Below are 21,647 nucleotides of genomic sequence, written 5' to 3' on the forward strand. Positions count from 1 at the left end.
TCTGATTAGTCAATTATTTTTATTTTTTTACTAACTAATCAAACAATAATTTTTAAATTATGCTACCATAACTTAGTTGAAGGATGGATTTGAACACTAAAAACCTATATGACGATAGATCGATATCAACAATGCATAGCAAACAAATTGTAATTAGAAACCGATATTGGAATAAAAAACAAACAAACTCAAATACAGTTACAAATCCAAGTACACTGAAAGAAAAATCCAATTGATTTTTTTTGCAATTTCAAATAAATGAAACAAACAACTAACTCGAGTGAAAATACAACAAGTAGGCGCTCAAATACTAATACAATTACAAAAAAAAAACTCAAATATAATCAAAAACTCAAGTAAACCAAAATAAAAATTAAATTTAGTTCTTCAACTTTCTCTGCAAACAAATATATCAAACATAATAACGATAAAGTACCTGTAAAAAATTACAACTACCCTTATAAACTGATAAGAAAAAAGAGTAAAACCCAAGTATCAGCCCTGAAAACGAATATCTCATTTTAATACTTGCATGAGGTTAAATGATTATAAATTGAAATAATTTAGCATTATTTCGTAAGTGAATTTCTTTATGTGTACACTAACATAGCAATACTTGAAGCTGTTTTTAATGTTATACAGAAGACAACAAAATTGTCCTCTTTTAATATTTATTCTTCTTGATTTTAGTCGTTCATTTTTAATTTGAAGTTTTGATATCTGTCCATGCCAAGCTGTGCACATATGTTACATTTAATTACTATTGGTTTTCTTCTTATTTTAATTACGATGTAAAAAGGCTTTGATCATTTATAAATTGATATGCTTACTTTTGTGTAGTTGTTGTAGATTTCAAACGGCAAAAATTAGGTAAATAAACACGTATTTAATATTATATTTTTTTCATAACTAGTTAAAATTTTCTTTCTTTGCTATTATGAAAATCTTTAGGCAAAATGTTGAACAGAGACCAATCATATATTATCTCTGTTTTTTTCTCTTTTGTGGGTAACACTGCTTGAAACATGTTAGGTTATAAGATATACGTGGAATAAGAGGTTTATTTTCCTATGCTTTGACATAAATTTTATTTTCTATTAGATATTTTCTTTTCTATTTAGGATTACTTAGCAATATTATTTTTGTTTACTTTAATATAGGACCACCGAAGATTATTATCAATCTTAGTTAGCAGTTTTAAGGTAAATAAGCATATATTTTTATCTTTTTGGGTAGATAACAGTTTTATATCTTGTTAGAGTGTAACTCTTTAGGAAAAACGTTTAAGATGGTCCAGATGTGTCATTTATGTTTTTTTTTCTTTGTTGGTAGCACTTTTTTAGACGTGAATTATAAGGTATCTGTGGAATAAGAGGTTTGTCTTTCTTCTTTTATCATATTTTTCTATTTTTTTTTTGCTTTTTTAGCCTAATTGTTTTTAAATTTTTTTTGATGGAGTTGGAGAGATTTACAACGCTATCTATTTCAGCATCATCTATCACATTTAGTTTTAAAAAGTTAGTTGATGGAGCTTAACATGGAGATCTACTGCATGATCATTTTAGTCGAAAAGTAGATCTGTGGTTCGATTTGATGGCAGATACTGTGATGGCGGTAACTTGTTTTCTTTGATTGCAGGAGTGGTCAGTAGTTTCTTTTGATTCGTCAATGTTTTTAATAAGGTTGCATTTACTGAATTGGTACGAAGAGCTACTGTGTTTTATGTGGTATTTCTTTCTTCTTGTCTTTCACATTATATTTTTTGGGTTTTGATATGTTTGTCTTTTTTCTCGCTCGTTGGCAAGAGGACGGAGGTCACGACCATTTTTCAAAATTGCACTGTAAGTGGTGAAAATTAAAATTTCATTTTAATGATTTTGCATGTTGATTGGTTGTAGCAAACATGAGAATACTGACTCTCTTACTTACGCTGGCAAGTTCTCAGTATAGTCTGCTGCATGTTTTACGGTCTGTGAGCGACAAAAGAGGGAGAGTGTGTACGAAGAAGAAAAATAGAACGGCAGAGGAAGAGAGTGCGTATGAAATTTTACCTCATTATTTTATTATTTGTGTTGCATACTTCTCATTTATTCTTTCAATTGTTGCAACATTTGCATCTTCAGTATGATAAAATGTTCCCTTCACTATTTAATGATCATTCTGATATATTTCCTCCACACCTGTCCACAGGCGGGAAGCTGAGAACTTACTCAATTCTGGTTGGTGGCTTCTTAAAACACTTAGTATCTCTTGTCTTTCTCTCTCTCTCTCTCTCTTTCTTTCTTTAATCATTCTTAAACTTAATCTTCAATCCTAAAATGCGATTGAATGATTTCTTCAGTTGCTTGAAAGTTACTTGTTTACCATTTGCAAAATAATATACACTCGTTATAACTTTGGCTTTAGCTCATACATAGTGGTAGATCAATATTATTTTTAAGAAATACAACGTAGTTGGTGTTTTTAGGGTAACTTGAATAAACTAATAATTTTCTCAAAATATTTTACTTTTCTCTATATGGTCTACTGGTTTTCCCTTTGGATCATGGCTAGTAGACAGAATGACTTGTGGTTGTTGGCAAATATATAATATCATCCTTAGAGATATATTTAAAATTAGATAGTTAGAATTGTTATTTTCAACTAAGATTAGGAATTGAATGTTGATTAACTTTTATGTATTAAAGCTTATAGGTATCGAGTATTTAGTGAGTAGCTAGTGATGCATTCAAAACTAAATAGTTAGGATTGCTTTTTTCAGATAAGACTAGGAATTGATGTTGATTGATTTTTATGTACTAAAGCTCATAGGTATAGAGTACTAGTGATAGGCCAGAAAGTCTTTGTTTGATTTTAGCTCTAACACACTGGTCGGTTAGTATTGTTCTAAGATATTCGATGTAATTGGTGTTTTAAGATGACTTGAATCATTTTGTAGGTTTTTGGAGGTAGATTACTTTCTTTTGTATGGTTTAATATTTTTTTGTTTTGGTCATAGCCCGTTGTTAGAAAGATGGTGGTTGTTGGTTGTTATGTGGTATCATCCACAGTGGTTTATTTAAACTTAGATGGTTAGGATTGTTGAGTAATGTTAGGAAGTGGACACTGATTGATTTTTTATGTATTGAAGCTAATAGGAATAGAGTAGTTAGTAGTAAGTTTGTGGAGGTAAGTTCTTGTTTAATTTTAGCTCCAAGATGGTGGTAAATTATCGTTTCAAGGGAAGATATAGAAGAAAAAGAAGATTGCAAATGTATGTAATTTTCTTTTGAATCTAATTCTAAAAGATAATATATAGTTTGAATACAATAAGAGTTAAAAGTAATTTGTAATTGAAAAAAGAGTTTGACAAATAAAAGTATCAAGTAAAGATAGTTTATAAGATGACATCACTAGTAGAACATGAAGAAGAGTTTTGAGTATCGGAGTTAGCCAACAGGTTAATATACCTCGCAATAAATATACTCATTTGCTACATTAAGTGTGTATTGGACCCTAATAGTTTATGTAATGTGGCCTCCGAACGTATTGCAAAATGCTTCACTTGCAATGAAAAAACAATTTTTTCTAGCACCCGAACTAAATCTACTGCAAGATTATATCCATAAATTATGGTGTAATAAAAAAATACGAAATGTAGATGGAGAGCCAAGCTTTCTTACTTCATTAAAAAACTATTATGGTGTAAGTGACAAAGAAATTCTAACTTAAAGATTTATCATATGTTAACTTTACTTTAGATTTAGATTGGAGGATTATTTTATTTTAAGAGTTTAATTTTTAGAAATCTATAATTTAGAGTTATCGTTCATTTTCTTATTTTGAAGATCTTAGTGATAAAGTCATGGATTAAATAGTTCAAGGTGTTGCGAGTTGATATAGTAGATAGAGGATGATTGTAATTATTGAAGGATGTTCATTAGAATATTGTTTTCCAATTATGAAAAGTGAACTTAGGGATTGGTGCTTAAGAAAAAGAAATGTTTGGTAAATTTACAACATTAGCTGTATGTCAAAAATACTGTTGGAAGAGTTGCAAGTGATGACTATTGGAGAACCTTGACTTAAATTTATAGTATATCTATTTGATATTTGAATCCAATGAATGTTTGTTTTAAGAATTGAGGTGATCTAGGATTTTGACTACTAATTGCCTAGAAATGAGTAAATAAAAGTGAAGGATAAAAAAATAATAAATCTCAAATATCAGCCTATAGAACGAACATGTCATTTTTTACATTTGTATGAGTTGAAATGATTATAAATTAATAAAATTAGCATTATTTGCTTAATGAATTTCTTTTATGTGTGTATACATAACAGTATTCAAAAAACAATTTTAAATATTATGCTGAGAATAATAAAATTGTCCTATTTTGATGTTTGTTCTTTGTTTTAGTCGTTTTTTTAATTTGAAGTTTTGATATCCGTTTTGTCATGCCAAACTATGCATATGTTACATTTAATTGCTTAGTTCTCTTTTCATTTAAATTACAATATAGAAAAATCTTATTTATTCATAAAAAGATATGTTTATTGTTCTCTTTTAATGCTTGTTATTCCTGGTTCTAGTTGATTTTTTTTTTATATTTCAATTTTGGTACGCGTAGTTCCCATGGAAAATTATCCATATGTTCTATTTATTTGCTAATGATTTTTTACTTCTTTGAATTATAATATTGACGAATCTTTATTATTTACAAATTGATTTGCTCACTTTTATTTGCTTATTGTTAATTTCGAACTCCAAAGATGAGGTAAATAATCGTGTACCCAATATTTTGTTTTTGCTCAGTAGTTAAAATAATTAGCTCTTGTAATTATGTGACTCTTTAAGCGAAAAATTTAAAATAGTCCAGTTGTTTGTTTTGCATTTTTTATTCTTTTATAGATAACATTGTTTTGTTACTTGAGTGGTCTGGGCGCATTTTTATCTTTTTTTTTTGTCCTATTTTTAATTGACATGCAGTGGTTGGTGTCCATATTTATCATACATGAAAGGTATTACTTTTCTCTAAATATGTGGTTGAGATAATGTTGCTTTAATGCATATAAAGAACCTAAAAAGTATATATATTTTGATTGTATTAAATAATTGATTAAATTAATTATCTAAAAAATTATAAAAAAATATCATAGTTAATTATTTATATTCTAACATAAATTATTAAAATTTATTGTAAAATTATATTTATCCGTTTTAAATTTATTTATTTTTATTTTCTTTCAGTAATAATTAATAAAAAAAAATCATCTAGAAGGTGCTCTTTTTCATTTTTCTGTCAATTTTTATTTTTTTTATTTTTTTCTATTTCCCAGTAAAATCCACATTCACATTTTTTAGAATTAATTAAAAAGTGTTTATCACACATTCTTATTTATGATATTTTACTTAAAAAAAACTTTTAATTTATTATCTCTTTCTTAATAATTACAGTTTTTTATCATAAAAATATTTTCATGCCAAACTATGCATATGTTACATTTAATTGCTTGGTTCTCTTCTTTTATATTTCAATTTTGGTATGCATAGTTCCCATAGAAAATTATCCATATGTTCCATTTATTTGCTAATGGTTTTTTACTTCTTTGAATTATAACATTGACGAATCTTGGTTATTTACAAATTGATTTGCTCACTTTTATTTGCTTATTGTAGATTTCAAACTCCAAAGATGAAGTAAATAATTATGTACCCAATATTTTATTTTTGCTCAGCTAGCTAAAATAATTAACTCTTGTTATTATGTGATTCTTTAGGCAAAAAATTTAAAATATTCCTATTGTTTGTCTTACATTTTTTTTTATAGATAATATTGTGTTGTTACTTTTCTTCAAATGTGTGGTTAAGATACTGCTATTTTAATGCATATAGAAAATTCAAAAAGTATATATGTTTTGATTGTATTAAATGATTGATTAAATTAATTATTTAAGAAATTATAGAAAAATATTATAATTAATTATTTATATTCTAACATAAATTGTTAAAATTAATTGTAAAATTATGTTTATCCGTTTTAAATTTATTTATTTTTATTTTCTTTCAATAATAATTAATAAAAAAAATCATCTACAAGGGAGTCTTTTTCATTTTTCTGTCAAATAATCATGTACATTTTTTTAGAATTAATTAATAAGTGTTTATCACACATTCTTATTTATGATATTTTACTTTTAAAATAAATTTTTAATTTATTATTTTTTTTATTAATAATTACAGTTTTTTATCATAAAGATGTTTTAATTTTTTATAAAATATAACAAAAATTTAAAACAACACCCTAAGCCTGGCTCCGGGTAGTTTAACTTTTTTAATGCAGTAGTTGCTTTTTTCTTTCTTTTTCTTTTTTTTAAAAAGTTTTTTAAAAAACAAATTGACCGTTGTCGGCGTCCTTTTAACGCAGTCTGAATTTCTTTATTTTCCCTTTAAAAGCAAACTGACCGTGCGATTCTCCTCTTCAGACCACCTTCTTCCTTTCTTTTACTTTCAAAAAGTTTTCAACGTTCTTTGTTTTCAGATCTGGCCTTGCCCAGAGAGAAGAAGAGAGATACAAGCACAAAAGAGAGAGAGAAAAAGGGGAAAAAGACAGAAACGACCAGACATGGATCTGAAACCCCTCCATTCTCTTCAATGTCGAGAGGGAAATAAAAGAATATCAGAAAGAGGTAAGGAAGAAGATGATAGAAAACAAATTAAATTGTCCTCTTTCTACCATTCTATTTCTTTTTCAGTTTATTGGGAGCAAAGAGCCAAATAGAGAAAGAAAAGAAGAGCAAAGAAAGAGGGAAGAAGAAGATCGAAAAGAAGATAGATGGGTTCTCTTAAAGACCCAACAGTATTGAAAGATTCAATCTCTTGCCCACAAGCCTTGCGCAGAGAGGAGAGAAATACAAGCATAACAGAGGGAGAGAACGGGGAAAAAGACAGAAACGAGCAGACATGGATCTGAAACTCTCCATTCTCTTCAATGTGGAGAGGGAAATAAAAGAATATCAGAAAGCGGTAAGGAAGAAGATGATAGAAAACAAATTAAATTGTCCTCTCTCTACCATTCTATTTCTTTTTCAGTTTCTTGAGAGCAAAGAATCAAATAGAGAAAGAAAAGAAGAGCAAAGAAAGAAGGAAAAAAAAAGATCGAAAAGAAGATATATGGGTTTCTCTTAAAGACCCAACACTACTTAGTCATTCTGTTAAATTTCAATCTCTCTTGTTCACAAGCCTTGCCCAGAGAGAAGGTGAGAAGTACGAGCATAGCAGAGAGAGAAAAAGGGGAAAAAGACAGAAACGAGCAGACATGGATCTGAAACTCTCCATTCTCTTCAATGTGGAGAGGAAAAGAAAAGAATATCAGAAAGAGTTAAGGAAGAATGATAGAAAACAAATTAAATTGTCCTCTTTCTACCATTTTATTTCTTTTTCAGTTTATTGGGAGCAAAGAGCCAAATAGAGAAAGAAAAGAAGAGCAAAGAAAGAGGGAAGAAGAAGATCGAAAAGAAGATAGATGGGTTCTCTTAAAGACCCAACAGTATTGAAAGATTCAATCTCTTGCCCACAAGCCTTGCGCAGAGAGGAGAGAAATACAAGCATAACAACGGGAGAGAACGGGGAAAAAGATAGGAAAGAACAGACATGGGTCTGAAACTCTTCGTTCTCTTCAATGTCGGAAGGGAAAGAAGCGAATATCGGAAAGAGATGAGGAAGACGAAGATAGAAAACAAGATTAAAATGGCTCCTTCTATCATTCTTTTTCTTCTTCAGTTTCTTGAGAGCGAGGTATCAAATAGAGAAAGAAAAGAAGAACAAAGAAAGAAGGAAGAAGAAGATCGAAAAGAAGATAGATGGGTTTCTCTTCAAGACCCAACACTACTTAGTCATTCTGTTAAATTTCAATCTCTTTTGTTCACAAGCCTTGCCCGGATAGAAGGTGAGAAATACAAGCATAACGGAGAGAGAAAAGTGGGAAAAAGACAGAAACGAGCAGACATGGATCTGAAACTCTCCATTCTCTTCAATGTGGAGAGGGAAAGAAAAGAATATCAGAAAGCGGTAAGGAAGAAGATGATAGAAAACAAATTAAATTGTCCTCTCTCTACCATTGTATTTCTTTTTCAGTTTATTGGGAGTAAAGAGCCAAATAGAGAAAGAAAAGAAGAGCAAAGAAAGAGGGATGAAGAAGATCGAAAGAAGAGATATGTCTTTCTCTTCAAAGACCCAACGGTAGCCGGAGGTGATTTTTACTTATCTCTTAATATTGGTAGGTGATCATTCATGGAGTTTATTTTTATTTGGTTCTCCTATCATGGAGTTTGCATAGGTGACTTATTCTTCTTATTTAATGTTTTTAGTTTCATAAACTTGTTTTGTTATGTGTGGAAGATGAAATTAGAGATATAGCTGAAAATAACTGATGCTGACAAACAATTAGTTAGTTAGTTAAGAACAGATGCTACGTAAATAACTGGAAACCTGGCAAAGGAAGACATGCAATGAGGAATAATGAATTGTTGTTCTCTTTCTCTCTGTGTTCTCTTCTCTGTTATTCTCTCTCTCTGCACTTCTCTCTTTGTTTGCTACATTCTATAAACCCTAAAAGCCCTCTTCCTAAATTTCACACATAACATATTTCTAAATTAATTCGAGTTCTTTCTTGTTATGAACATAGCAGCAACTTTCTAAACTGGGGAGATGTTGTTTTTCTTATTCCTTTCTACCATGATTTATAGACTTGAATTTTACTCAAAAATAGCAGCAGTTTCTTGTTTTTTCATCTAAATATTCCAGATTAGCTTCAATAATTTTACAGACAAACTCTCTTCTGGAATTTGATTTAGTAGGTTCTGTTTTTGATGGAGTTTGCAAAGGTGATCTTTTGGTCTCTGTTTCTAAATACATTTAACATGTTCCTTTGAGCCCCAGGTAGGTTTGTCTTTCTTCTTTTATCCTATTTTTCATTTTAATTTTGTTTTTTTCATCCTAATTTGTTCTTTAATATTTTTTGATGAAGTTGGAGAAAGTTACAACGCTATCTATTTTCGCATCATTTATCACATTAAGTTTTAAAAAAATTTCATATGGAGCATAGCAAGGAGATCTTCTCCATGATCATTTTAGTTAAAAAGATTTGTGGTCCGTTTTGATGGCAGATAATGGTATTGGCAGGAACTCGTATTTTTCAGTTGCAGGAGTACTTGGTCAACAGTTTCTTTTGTTTCTTCAATGTTTCTAATAAAGTTGTATTTACTGAATTGGTAATCAACATATTAGAGCTAGACCACACAGTGGTTTAGTACTATGAGCTGCTGTGTTTTATGAAGTATCTCTCTTTTTTTTCTTTCATATTATATTTTTTGGATTTTGGTATGTTTTTCTTGTTTCTTGCGTCGCTGGCAAGAGGACGAAGGTCATTGACCATTCTTCTTGTAAGTGATGAAAATTCAAATTTTATTTTAATGATTTTGCATATTTACTAGTTGTAGCAAACCTGCGAATACTGGCTCTCTTATTTACGCTCGCAGGCTCTCAGTACAGCCTACAGCGTGCTTTACGGTATGTGAGCAACAAAAGAGGGAGAGAGTGTGTACGAAGAAGAGAATCAGAACGGTAGAGGACGGAGGTCATTTAACCATTCTTCAAAATTGTGTTGTAAGTAATGAAAATTTAAATTTCATTTTAATGATTTTGCATATTTACTGGTTGTAGCAAACTTTCAAATACTAGCTCTCTTACTTACGCTGGTAGGCTCTCAGTATAGCCTACGGCGTGCTTTACGATATGTGAGCAACAAAAGAGGGAGAGTGTGTACGAAGAAGAGAACCAGAGCGACAGAGGAAGCGAGTTCGTATGAAATTTTACCTCATGATTTTATTATCTGATTAGTCAATTATTTTTTTTACTAACTAATCAAACAATAATTTTTAAATTATGCTAGAATAACTTAGTTGAAGGATGGATTTGAACACTAAAAACCTACATGATGATGCATTGATATGAACAATGCAAAACAAACAAATTGTAATTAGAAACCAAAATTGGAACAAAAATACAAAAAAACTCAAATACAGTTACAAATCAAAATACACTGAAAGAAAAATTCAATTGATTTTTTTGCAATTCCAAATAAATGAAACAAACAACTAACTCGAGTGAAATTATAAAAAACTAAAACAAGAAGTAGATGCTGAAATTCTAATACAATTACAAATAAATTCAAATACAATCACAAATTCAAATAAACCAAAATAAAAATTATATTTAGCTCTTCAACTTTCCCAGATAACAAACATCTAAAACACAATAATGAGAAACTATAACAAACAAATTACATCTTACCTTTACAAACAAACTCAAATACAATTACAAAGTCAAGTAAACTAAAACAAAAATTACATTTGGCCCTTCAACTTTTCCTGCAAACAAACATCTCAAACACAATAACGACAAATTACCCCAAACAAATTACAACTACCCTTATAAACTGACAAAGAAAAAGAGTAAAATCCAAATATCAACCCTAAAAACGAATATCTCGTTTTAATATTTACATGAGTTGAAATGATTATAAATTGAATCAATTTAGCATTATTTCGTCGGTGAATTTCTTTATGTGCACATTAACATAGCAATACTTGAGGCTGTTTTTAATGTTATGCAGAAGACAACAAAATTATCCTTTTTTAATGTATGTTCTTCTTGATTTTAGTCTTTTTTTTCTAATTTCAAGTTTTGATATCCGTCCATGCTTGCATTTGTTACATTTAATTGCTATTGATTTTCTTCTGATTTTAATTACAACGTACAAGAGTATTGATCATTTATAAAATGATATGCTCACTTTTGTATAATTATTATAGATTTCAAACGCCAAAAATCAGGTAAATAAATACGTATTCAATATTATGTTTTTTTTATAACTAGTTAAAATTTTCTTTCTTTGTTACTATGAAGATCTTTAGGCAAAAAGTTAAAGAGAGTCCAATCATATATTTTCTCTTTTTTATTCTCTTTTGTGGGTAACACTACTGGAAACATGTTGGGTTATAAGATATTCGTGGAACAAAGGTTTAGTTTTCTTTGCGTACGATATAAATTTTATTTTCTATTATATATATATATATTCTATTTAAAATTATTTACTCAGCAATATTTTTTATGTTTACTTTAATGCAGGATTACCGAAGGTTATTATCAATCTTAAGGAGCACTTTTGAGGTAAATAAGCATGTGTTTTTATCTTTTTGGGTAGTTAAATTTTTTATATTTTGTTAGTATGTAACTCTTTAGGCAAAAAGTTTAAGATGGTCCAGGTGTGTCACTTGTGTTTTATTTTCTTTTGTTGGTAGCACTCTTTTAAACGTGGATTAAGAGATATCTGTGGAATAAGAGGTTTGTCTTCCTTCTTTTATCATATTTTTCTTTTTAAGCTTATTTTATTTTTTTTAAATTTTTTGATGGAGTTGGAGAGAGTTACAACGTTATCTATTTCTGCATCATTTATCATATTAAGTTTTAAAAATGTTTCATTTGGAGTTACAATAAGATCTACTCTATGATCACTTTAGTGGAAAAGAAGATATGTGGTTCGATTTGATGACAGATACTGGTGATGACGGGAACTCGTCTTCTTCGGTTGCAGGAGTACTTGGTCAGCAGTTTTTTTTTTTGTTTCTTTAATGTTTCAAATAAAATTGCATTTACTGAATTGGTAATCAGAGTATTGGAGCTGGTCTATTATACAGTAGTTTGGTACTATGAACTACTGTGTTTTATCAGATATCTCTTTCTTCTTGTCTTTCACATTATATTTCCTGGGTTTTGGTATGTTTGTCTTGTTTCTCGCGTCGCTGGCAAAAGGAAGGAGGTCCTGACCATTCTTCAAAATTGTGCTGTAAGTGATGAAAATTCAATTTTTATTTTAATAATTTTGCATAATTACTTGTTGTAGCAAACCTACGAATACTGGCTCTCTTACTTACGCTGGCAGGTTCTCGATATAGCCTGCGACGTGCTTTACGATCTGTGAGCAACAAAAGAGGGAGAGTGTGTACGAAGAAGAGAACCAGAGCGACAGAGGAAGCGAATTCGTATGAAATTTTACCTCATGATTTTATTATATGATTAGTCAATTATTTTTTTTTAACTAACTAATCAAACAATAATTTTTAAATTATGCTACAATAACTTAGTTGTAGGATGAATTTGAACACTAAAAACCTGTATAACGATACATCGATATGAATAATGCAAAGCAAACAAATTGTAGTTAGAAACCTGAAATTGGAACAAAAATACAAACAAATTCAAATACAGTTACAAATTCAAGTACACTGAAAGAAAAATCCAATTGATTTTTTGCAATTCCAAACAAATGAAACAAACAACTAACTCGAGTGAAATTACAACAAACTAAAACAAGTAGGCGCTAAAATTCTAATACAATTACAAACTTACTCAAATACAATCACAAACTCAAGTAAACCAAAACAAAAAATTACATTTAGCTCTTTAACTTTCCCATTAAAGAAACATCTCAAACACAATAACGACAAAGTACTGGTAACATATTACAACTACCCTTACAAACAAACTCAAGTAAATCAAAACAAAAATTACATTTAACTCTTCAACTTTCCCAGCAAACAAACATCTCAAATACAATAAAGAGAAACTATAGCAAAGAAATTACATCTACCCATACAAATAAACTCAAATACAATTACAAAGTCAAGTGAACCAAAACAAAAATTACATTTGGCTTTTTAACTTTTCCTGCAAACAAACATATCAAACATAATAACGACAAACTGACCAGGAAAAAGAGTAAAACCCAACTATCAACCCTGAAAATGAGTATCTCATTTTTAATATTTGCATGAGTTGAAATGATTATAAATTGAAATAGTTTAGCATTAGTTGCTCAGTAAATTTCTTTATGTGTGCATTAACATAGCAATACTTGAGGCTGTTTTTAATGTTATGTAGATGACAACAAAATTGTCCTCTTTTAATGTCTGTTCTTCTTTATTTTAGTCGTCTTTTTTTTTAATTTGAAGTTTTGATATACGTCCATGCCAAGTTGTGCATATGTTACATTTAATTGCTATTGGTTTTCTTCTTATTTTAATTACAACGTAAAAAGGTCTTGATCATTTATAAATTGATATGCTCAGTTTTGTATAGTTGTTGTAGATTTCAAAGGGTAAAAATCAGGTAAATAAACACGTATTTAATATTATATTTTTTCTATAACTACTTAAAATTCTTTTTCTTTGTTATTATGAAAATCTTTAGGCAAAAAGTTAAAAGAGAGCAAAACCCAAGTATCAGTCCTGAAAACAAATATCTCATTTTTTAGATTTGCATAAGCTGAAATGACTATAAATAGAAATAATTTAGCATTATTTCGTTAGTGAATTTCTTGATGTGTACATTGACATAGCAATACATGAGGCTGTTTTTAATGTTATGCAGAAGACAACAAAAGTGTCCTCTTTTAATGTTTTTTCTTCTTGATTTTAGTCATTTTTTTAAAATTTGAAGTTTTGATATCCGTCCATGCCTGCATTTGTTATATTTAATTGCTATTGGATTTCTTCTTATTTTAGTTACAACGTAAAAGAGTCTTGATCATTTATAAATTGATATGCTCATTTTTGTGTAATTGTTGTAGATTTCAAACGCCAAAAATCATGTAAATGAACACGTATTTAATATTATATTTTTTTTTATAATTAGTTAAAATTTTCTTTCTTTGTTACTATGAAGATCTTTAAGTAAAAAGTTAAAGAGAGTTCAATCGTATATTATCTCTTTTTTGTTCTCTTTTGTGGGTAATACTACTGGAAATATTTTGGTTTATAAGATATTCGTAGAACAAAAGGTTTATTTTGCTTTGCTTATGATATAAGTTTTATTTTCTATTTAAAATCATTTATTTAGCAATATTATTTATGTTTACTTTAATGTAGGACTACAAAAGGTTATTATCAATCTTAGGGAGCACTTTTAAGGTAAATAAGCATGTGTTTTACTTTTTTGGGTAGTTAAAATTTTTATATTTTGTTAGTATGTAACTCTTTAGGCAAAAAGTATAAGATGGTCCAGATGTGTCACTTGTGTTTTATTCTTTTTTGTTGGTAGCACTCTTTTAGACGTGGATTATGAGATATTCGTGGAATAAAAGGTTTGTCTTCTTTCTTTTATCATATTTTTCAGTTTAGTTTTACTTTTTTTAAGCCTAATTTATTTTTTAAATTTTTTTGATGGAGTTGGGGAGAGTTACAACGCTATCTATTTCTTCTTCATCTATTACATTAAGTTTTAAAAGGTTTCATTTAGAACTACAAAGAGATCTACTCCATGATCACTCTAGTGAAAAAGAAGATCTGTGGTTCAATTTGAAGGCAGATACTGGTGATGGCGGAAACTCCTCTTCTTCGTTTGCAGGAGTACTTGGTCAGCGATTTTTTTTATTTTTCTAATATTTCTAATAAGGTTGCATTTACTGAATTGGTAATCAGGATATTTGAGCTGGTCTATTATACAGTCGTTTGGTACTATGAATTGCTGTGTTTTATGAGGTATCTCTTTTTTCTTGTCTATCACATTATATTTTCTGGGTTTTGGTATATTTGTCTTTTTTCTCGCGTCGCTGGCAAAAGGAAGGAGATCCTGACCATTCTTCAAAATTGTGCTGTAAGTGATAAAAATTCAAATTTTATTTTAATGATTTTGTATAATTACTTGTTATAGCAAACCTGCGAATAGTGGCTGTCTTATTTACGCTGGCAGGTTCTTGGTATAGCCTGCGGCGTGCTTTACGGTTTGTGAGCGACAAAAGAGGGAGAGTGTGTACGAAGAAAAGAACCAGAGCGACAGAGGAAGCGAGTTCGTATGAAATTTTACCTCATTATTTTATTATTTGATTAGTCAATTATTTTTATTTTTTTACTAACTAATCAAACAATAATTTTTAAATTATACTACCATAACTTAGTTAAAGGATGAATTTGAACACTAAAAACCTACATGACGATAGATCGATATGAACAATGCAAAGCAAACAAATTATAATTAGAAACCGAAATTGGAAAAAAAATACAAACAAACTCAAATACAGTTACAAATCCAAGTACACTGAAAGAAAAATCCAATTGATTTTTTTTCAATTCCAAACAAATGAAACAAACAACTAACTCGAGTGAAATTACAACAAACTAAAACAACAAATTTCAACAAGTAGGCACTGAAATTTTAATACAATTACAAACAAACTCAAATACAATCACAAACTCAAGTACACCAAAACAAAAATTACATTTAGCTCTTCAACTTTTTCAGATAACAAACATCTCAAACACAATAACGAGAAACTACAACAAACAAATTACATCTACCTTTACAAACAAACTCAAATACAATTACAAAGTCAAGTAAACCAAAATAAAAATTTTACCTCATTATTTTATTATTTGATTAGTCAATTATTTTTATTTTTTTACTAACTAATCAAACAATAATTTTTAAATTATACTACCATAACTTAGTTAAAGGATGAATTTGAACACTAAAAACCTACATGACGATAGATCGATATGAACAATGCAAAGCAAACAAATTATAATTAGAAACCGAAATTGGAAAAAAAATACAAACAAACTCAAATACAGTTACAAATCCAAGTACACTGAAAGAAAAATCCAATTGATTTTTTTTCAATTCCAAACAAATGAAACAAACAACTAACTCGAGTGAAATTACAACAAACTAAAACAACAAATTTCAACAAGTAGGCACTGAAATTTTAATACAATTACAAACAAACTCAAATACAATCACAAACTCAAGTACACCAAAACAAAAATTACATTTAGCTCTTCAACTTTTTCAGATAACAAACATCTCAAACACAATAACGAGAAACTACAACAAACAAATTACATCTACCTTTACAAACAAACTCAAATACAATTACAAAGTCAAGTAAACCAAAATAAAAATTTTACCTCATTATTTTATTATTTGATTAGTCAATTATTTTTATTTTTTTACTAACTAATCAAACAATAATTTTTAAATTATACTACCATAACTTAGTTAAAGGATGAATTTGAACACTAAAAACCTACATGACGATAGATCGATATGAACAATGCAAAGCAAACAAATTATAATTAGAAACCGAAATTGGAAAAAAAATACAAACAAACTCAAATACAGTTACAAATCCAAGTACACTGAAAGAAAAATCCAATTGATTTTTTTTCAATTCCAAACAAATGGAACAAACAACTAACTCGAGTGAAATTACAACAAACTAAAACAACAAATTTCAACAAGTAGGCACTGAAATTTTAATACAATTACAAACAAACTCAAATACAATCACAAACTCAAGTACACCAAAACAAAAATTACATTTAGCTCTTCAACTTTTTCAGATAACAAACATCTCAAACACAATAACGAGAAACTACAACAAACAAATTACATCTACCTTTACAAACAAACTCAAATACAATTACAAAGTCAAGTAAACCAAAATAAAAATTTTACCTCATTATTTTATTATTTGATTAGTCAATTATTTTTATTTTTTTACTAACTAATCAAACAATAATTTTTAAATTATACTACCATAACTTAGTTAAAGGATGAATTTGAACACTAAAAACCTACATGACGATAGATCGATATGAACAATGCAAAGCAAACAAATTATAATTAGAAACCGAAATTGGAAAAAAAATACAAACAAACTCAAATACAGTTACAAATCCAAGTACACTGAAAGAAAAATCCAATTGATTTTTTTTCAATTCCAAACAAATGAAACAAACAACTAACTCGAGTGAAATTACAACAAACTAAAACAACAAATTTCAACAAGTAGGCACTGAAATTTTAATACAATTACAAACAAACTCAAATACAATCACAAACTCAAGTACACCAAAACAAAAATTACATTTAGCTCTTCAACTTTTTCAGATAACAAACATCTCAAACACAATAACGAGAAACTACAACAAACAAATTACATCTACCTTTACAAACAAACTCAAATACAATTACAAAGTCAAGTAAACCAAAATAAAAATTTTACCTCATTATTTTATTATTTGATTAGTCAATTATTTTTATTTTTTTACTAACTAATCAAACAATAATTTTTAAATTATACTACCATAACTTAGTTAAAGGATGAATTTGAACACTAAAAACCTACATGACGATAGATCGATATGAACAATGCAAAGCAAACAAATTATAATTAGAAACCGAAATTGGAAAAAAAATACAAACAAACTCAAATACAGTTACAAATCCAAGTACACTGAAAGAAAAATCCAATTGATTTTTTTTCAATTCCAAACAAATGAAACAAACAACTAACTCGAGTGAAATTACAACAAACTAAAACAACAAATTTCAACAAGTAGGCACTGAAATTTTAATACAATTACAAACAAACTCAAATACAATCACAAACTCAAGTACACCAAAACAAAAATTACATTTAGCTCTTCAACTTTTTCAGATAACAAACATCTCAAACACAATAACGAGAAACTACAACAAACAAATTACATCTACCTTTACAAACAAACTCAAATACAATTACAAAGTCAAGTAAACCAAAATAAAAATTTTACCTCATTATTTTATTATTTGATTAGTCAATTATTTTTATTTTTTTACTAACTAATCAAACAATAATTTTTAAATTATACTACCATAACTTAGTTAAAGGATGAATTTGAACACTAAAAACCTACATGACGATAGATCGATATGAACAATGCAAAGCAAACAAATTATAATTAGAAACCGAAATTGGAAAAAAAATACAAACAAACTCAAATACAGTTACAAATCCAAGTACACTGAAAGAAAAATCCAATTGATTTTTTTTCAATTCCAAACAAATGGAACAAACAACTAACTCGAGTGAAATTACAACAAACTAAAACAACAAATTTCAACAAGTAGGCACTGAAATTTTAATACAATTACAAACAAACTCAAATACAATCACAAACTCAAGTACACCAAAACAAAAATTACATTTAGCTCTTCAACTTTTTCAGATAACAAACATCTCAAACACAATAACGAGAAACTACAACAAACAAATTACATCTACCTTTACAAACAAACTCAAATACAATTACAAAGTCAAGTAAACCAAAATAAAAATTTTACCTCATTATTTTATTATTTGATTAGTCAATTATTTTTATTTTTTTACTAACTAATCAAACAATAATTTTTAAATTATACTACCATAACTTAGTTAAAGGATGAATTTGAACACTAAAAACCTACATGACGATAGATCGATATGAACAATGCAAAGCAAACAAATTATAATTAGAAACCGAAATTGGAAAAAAAATACAAACAAACTCAAATACAGTTACAAATCCAAGTACACTGAAAGAAAAATCCAATTGATTTTTTTTCAATTCCAAACAAATGAAACAAACAACTAACTCGAGTGAAATTACAACAAACTAAAACAACAAATTTCAACAAGTAGGCACTGAAATTTTAATACAATTACAAACAAACTCAAATACAATCACAAACTCAAGTACACCAAAACAAAAATTACATTTAGCTCTTCAACTTTTTCAGATAACAAACATCTCAAACACAATAACGAGAAACTACAACAAACAAATTACATCTACCTTTACAAACAAACTCAAATACAATTACAAAGTCAAGTAAACCAAAATAAAAATTTTACCTCATTATTTTATTATTTGATTAGTCAATTATTTTTATTTTTTTACTAACTAATCAAACAATAATTTTTAAATTATACTACCATAACTTAGTTAAAGGATGAATTTGAACACTAAAAACCTACATGACGATAGATCGATATGAACAATGCAAAGCAAACAAATTATAATTAGAAACCGAAATTGGAAAAAAAATACAAACAAACTCAAATACAGTTACAAATCCAAGTACACTGAAAGAAAAATCCAATTGATTTTTTTTCAATTCCAAACAAATGAAACAAACAACTAACTCGAGTGAAATTACAACAAACTAAAACAACAAATTTCAACAAGTAGGCACTGAAATTTTAATACAATTACAAACAAACTCAAATACAATCACAAACTCAAGTACACCAAAACAAAAATTACATTTAGCTCTTCAACTTTTTCAGATAACAAACATCTCAAACACAATAACGAGAAACTACAACAAACAAATTACATCTACCTTTACAAACAAACTCAAATACAATTACAAAGTCAAGTAAACCAAAATAAAAATTTTACCTCATTATTTTATTATTTGATTAGTCAATTATTTTTATTTTTTTACTAACTAATCAAACAATAATTTTTAAATTATACTACCATAACTTAGTTAAAGGATGAATTTGAACACTAAAAACCTACATGACGATAGATCGATATGAACAATGCAAAGCAAACAAATTATAATTAGAAACCGAAATTGGAAAAAAAATACAAACAAACTCAAATACAGTTACAAATCCAAGTACACTGAAAGAAAAATCCAATTGATTTTTTTTCAATTCCAAACAAATGAAACAAACAACTAACTCGAGTGAAATTACAACAAACTAAAACAACAAATTTCAACAAGTAGGCACTGAAATTTTAATACAATTACAAACAAACTCAAATACAATCACAAACTCAAGTACACCAAAACAAAAATTACATTTAGCTCTTCAACTTTTTCAGATAACAAACATCTCAAACACAATAACGAGAAACTACAACAAACAAATTACATCTACCTTTACAAACAAACTCAAATACAATTACAAAGTCAAGTAAACCAAAATAAAAATTACATTTGGCTCTTCAACTTTTCCTGCAAACAAACATCTCAAACACAATAACGACAAATTACCGCAAACAAATTACAAACTACCCTTACAAACTGACAAGAAAAAAGAGTAAAACCCAAGTATCAGCCCTGAAAATGAATATCTCGTTTTAATATTTGCATGAGTTGAAATTATTATAAATTGAAAAAATTTAGCATTATTTTATCAGTGAATTTCTTTATTTGTTCATTAACATAACAATACTTGAGACTGTTCTTAATGTTATGCAGAAGACAACAAAATTGTCCTCTTTTAATGTCTGTTCTTCTTAATTTTAGTTTTTAATTTAAAGTTTTGATATCCGTCCATGCCTTCATTTGTTACATTTAATTGATATTGGTTTTCTTCTGATTTTAAAAGGGTCTTGATCATTTATAAATTGATATGCTCACTTTTGTGTAATTGTTGTAGATTTCAAACGCCAAAAATCAGGTAAATAAACACGTATTCAATATTATGTTTTTTCTATAACTAGTTAAAATTTTTTTTCTTTGTTACTATGAAGATCTTTAGGCAAAAAGTTAAAGAGAGTCTAATCATATATTATCTCTTTTTTGTTCTCTTTTGTGGATAATACTACTGGAAACATATTGGGTTATAAGATATTCGTGGAACAAAATGTTTATTTTGCTTTGCTTGTGATATAAGTTTTATTTTCTATTTAGAATCATTTATTTAGCAATATTCTTTATGTTTACTTTAATGTAGGACTACCGAAGGTTATTATCAATCTTAGGGAGCACTTTTAAGGTAAATAAGCATGTGTTTTTATTTTTTTGGGTAGTTAAAATTTTTATATTTTGTTAGTATGTAACTCTTTAGGCAAAAAGTTTAAGATGGTCCAGACGTGTCACTTGTGTTTTATTTTTTTTTGTTGGTAGCACTCTTTTAGACGTGGATTATGAGGTATCCGTGGAATAAGAGGTTTGCCTTCCTTATTTTATTATATTTTTCAGTATAGTTTTACTTTATTTAAGCCTAATTTATTTTTTAAAATTCAATTGATGGAGTTGGGGAGAGTTACAACGCTATCTATTTCTGCATCATCTATCACATTAAGTTTTAAAAAGGTTTCATTTGGAGCTACAAAGAGATCTGCTCTATGATCACTTTAGTGAAAAAGAAGATCTGTGGTTCGATTTGAAGGCAGATACTGGTGATAGCGGAAACTCGTCTTCTTCGTTTGCAGGAGTACTTGGTCAGCGATTTTTTTTTTCTAATGTTTCTAATAAGGTTGCATTTACTGAATTGGTAATCAGGATATTTAAGCTGGTCTATTATACAGTCGTTTGGTACTATGAGCTGCTGTGTTTTATAAGGTATCTCTTTCTTCTTCAAAATTGTGCCGTAAGTGATGAAAATTCAATTTTTATTTTAATGATTTTGTATAATTACTTGTTATAGCAAACTTGCGAATAGTGGCTATCTTACTTACGCTGGCAGGTTCTCGGTATAGCCTGCGGCGTGCTTTACGATCTGTGAGCGACAAAAGAGGGAGAGTGTGTACGAAGAAGAGAACCAGAGCGACAGAGGAAGCGAGTTCATATGAAATTTTACCTCATTGTTTTATTATCTGATTAGTCAATTATTTTTATTTTTTACTAATTAATCAAATAAAAATTTTTAAATTATGCTACCATAACTTAGTTTAACACTAAAAAGCTACAAAGCTACATGGATTTGAACACTAAAAAGCTACATGACGATAGATCGATATGAACAACGCAAAGCAAACAAATTATAATTAGAAACTAAAAT

The 21,647-nt window shown here is 28.4% G+C and overlaps 2 long non-coding RNA genes across 8 annotated transcripts; both read left to right on the forward strand.

Annotated features, from left to right (window-relative positions):
• The first annotated feature begins 1,310 nt into the window (after positions 1-1,310).
• Positions 1,311-5,871, forward strand: LOC148239690 (uncharacterized). Of its 2 annotated transcripts, XR_015816658.1 has the most exons (5): positions 1,311-1,700; positions 1,806-1,841; positions 1,939-2,033; positions 2,191-2,219; positions 5,660-5,871. It is a non-coding gene; the product is annotated as an uncharacterized LOC148239690 (long non-coding RNA). The 2 variants fall into 2 exon arrangements; XR_015816657.1 differs by lacking the exon at positions 5,660-5,871 and having other exon boundaries at positions 2,191-3,241.
• A 441-nt stretch (positions 5,872-6,312) lies between these two features.
• On the forward strand, positions 6,313-16,077 carry LOC110826009 (uncharacterized). Of its 6 annotated transcripts, none has more exons than XR_015816650.1 (5): positions 6,408-9,646; positions 11,171-11,212; positions 11,344-11,888; positions 11,985-12,084; positions 13,969-16,077. It is a non-coding gene; the product is annotated as an uncharacterized LOC110826009 (long non-coding RNA). The 6 variants fall into 6 exon arrangements; XR_015816651.1 differs by having other exon boundaries at positions 6,411-9,646; positions 11,344-11,386; positions 11,563-11,888; positions 11,985-16,077; XR_015816652.1 differs by having other exon boundaries at positions 6,411-9,646; positions 11,344-11,386; positions 11,598-11,888; positions 11,985-16,077.
• Positions 16,078-21,647: the final 5,570 nt, after the last annotated feature.

The sequence above is a fragment of the Carica papaya genome, unplaced genomic scaffold, assembly GCF_054855325.1.
Source record: "Carica papaya isolate Zhongbai unplaced genomic scaffold, ASM5485532v1 h2tg000021l, whole genome shotgun sequence".
In the NCBI taxonomy this organism is placed as follows: Eukaryota; Viridiplantae; Streptophyta; class Magnoliopsida; order Brassicales; family Caricaceae; genus Carica; species Carica papaya.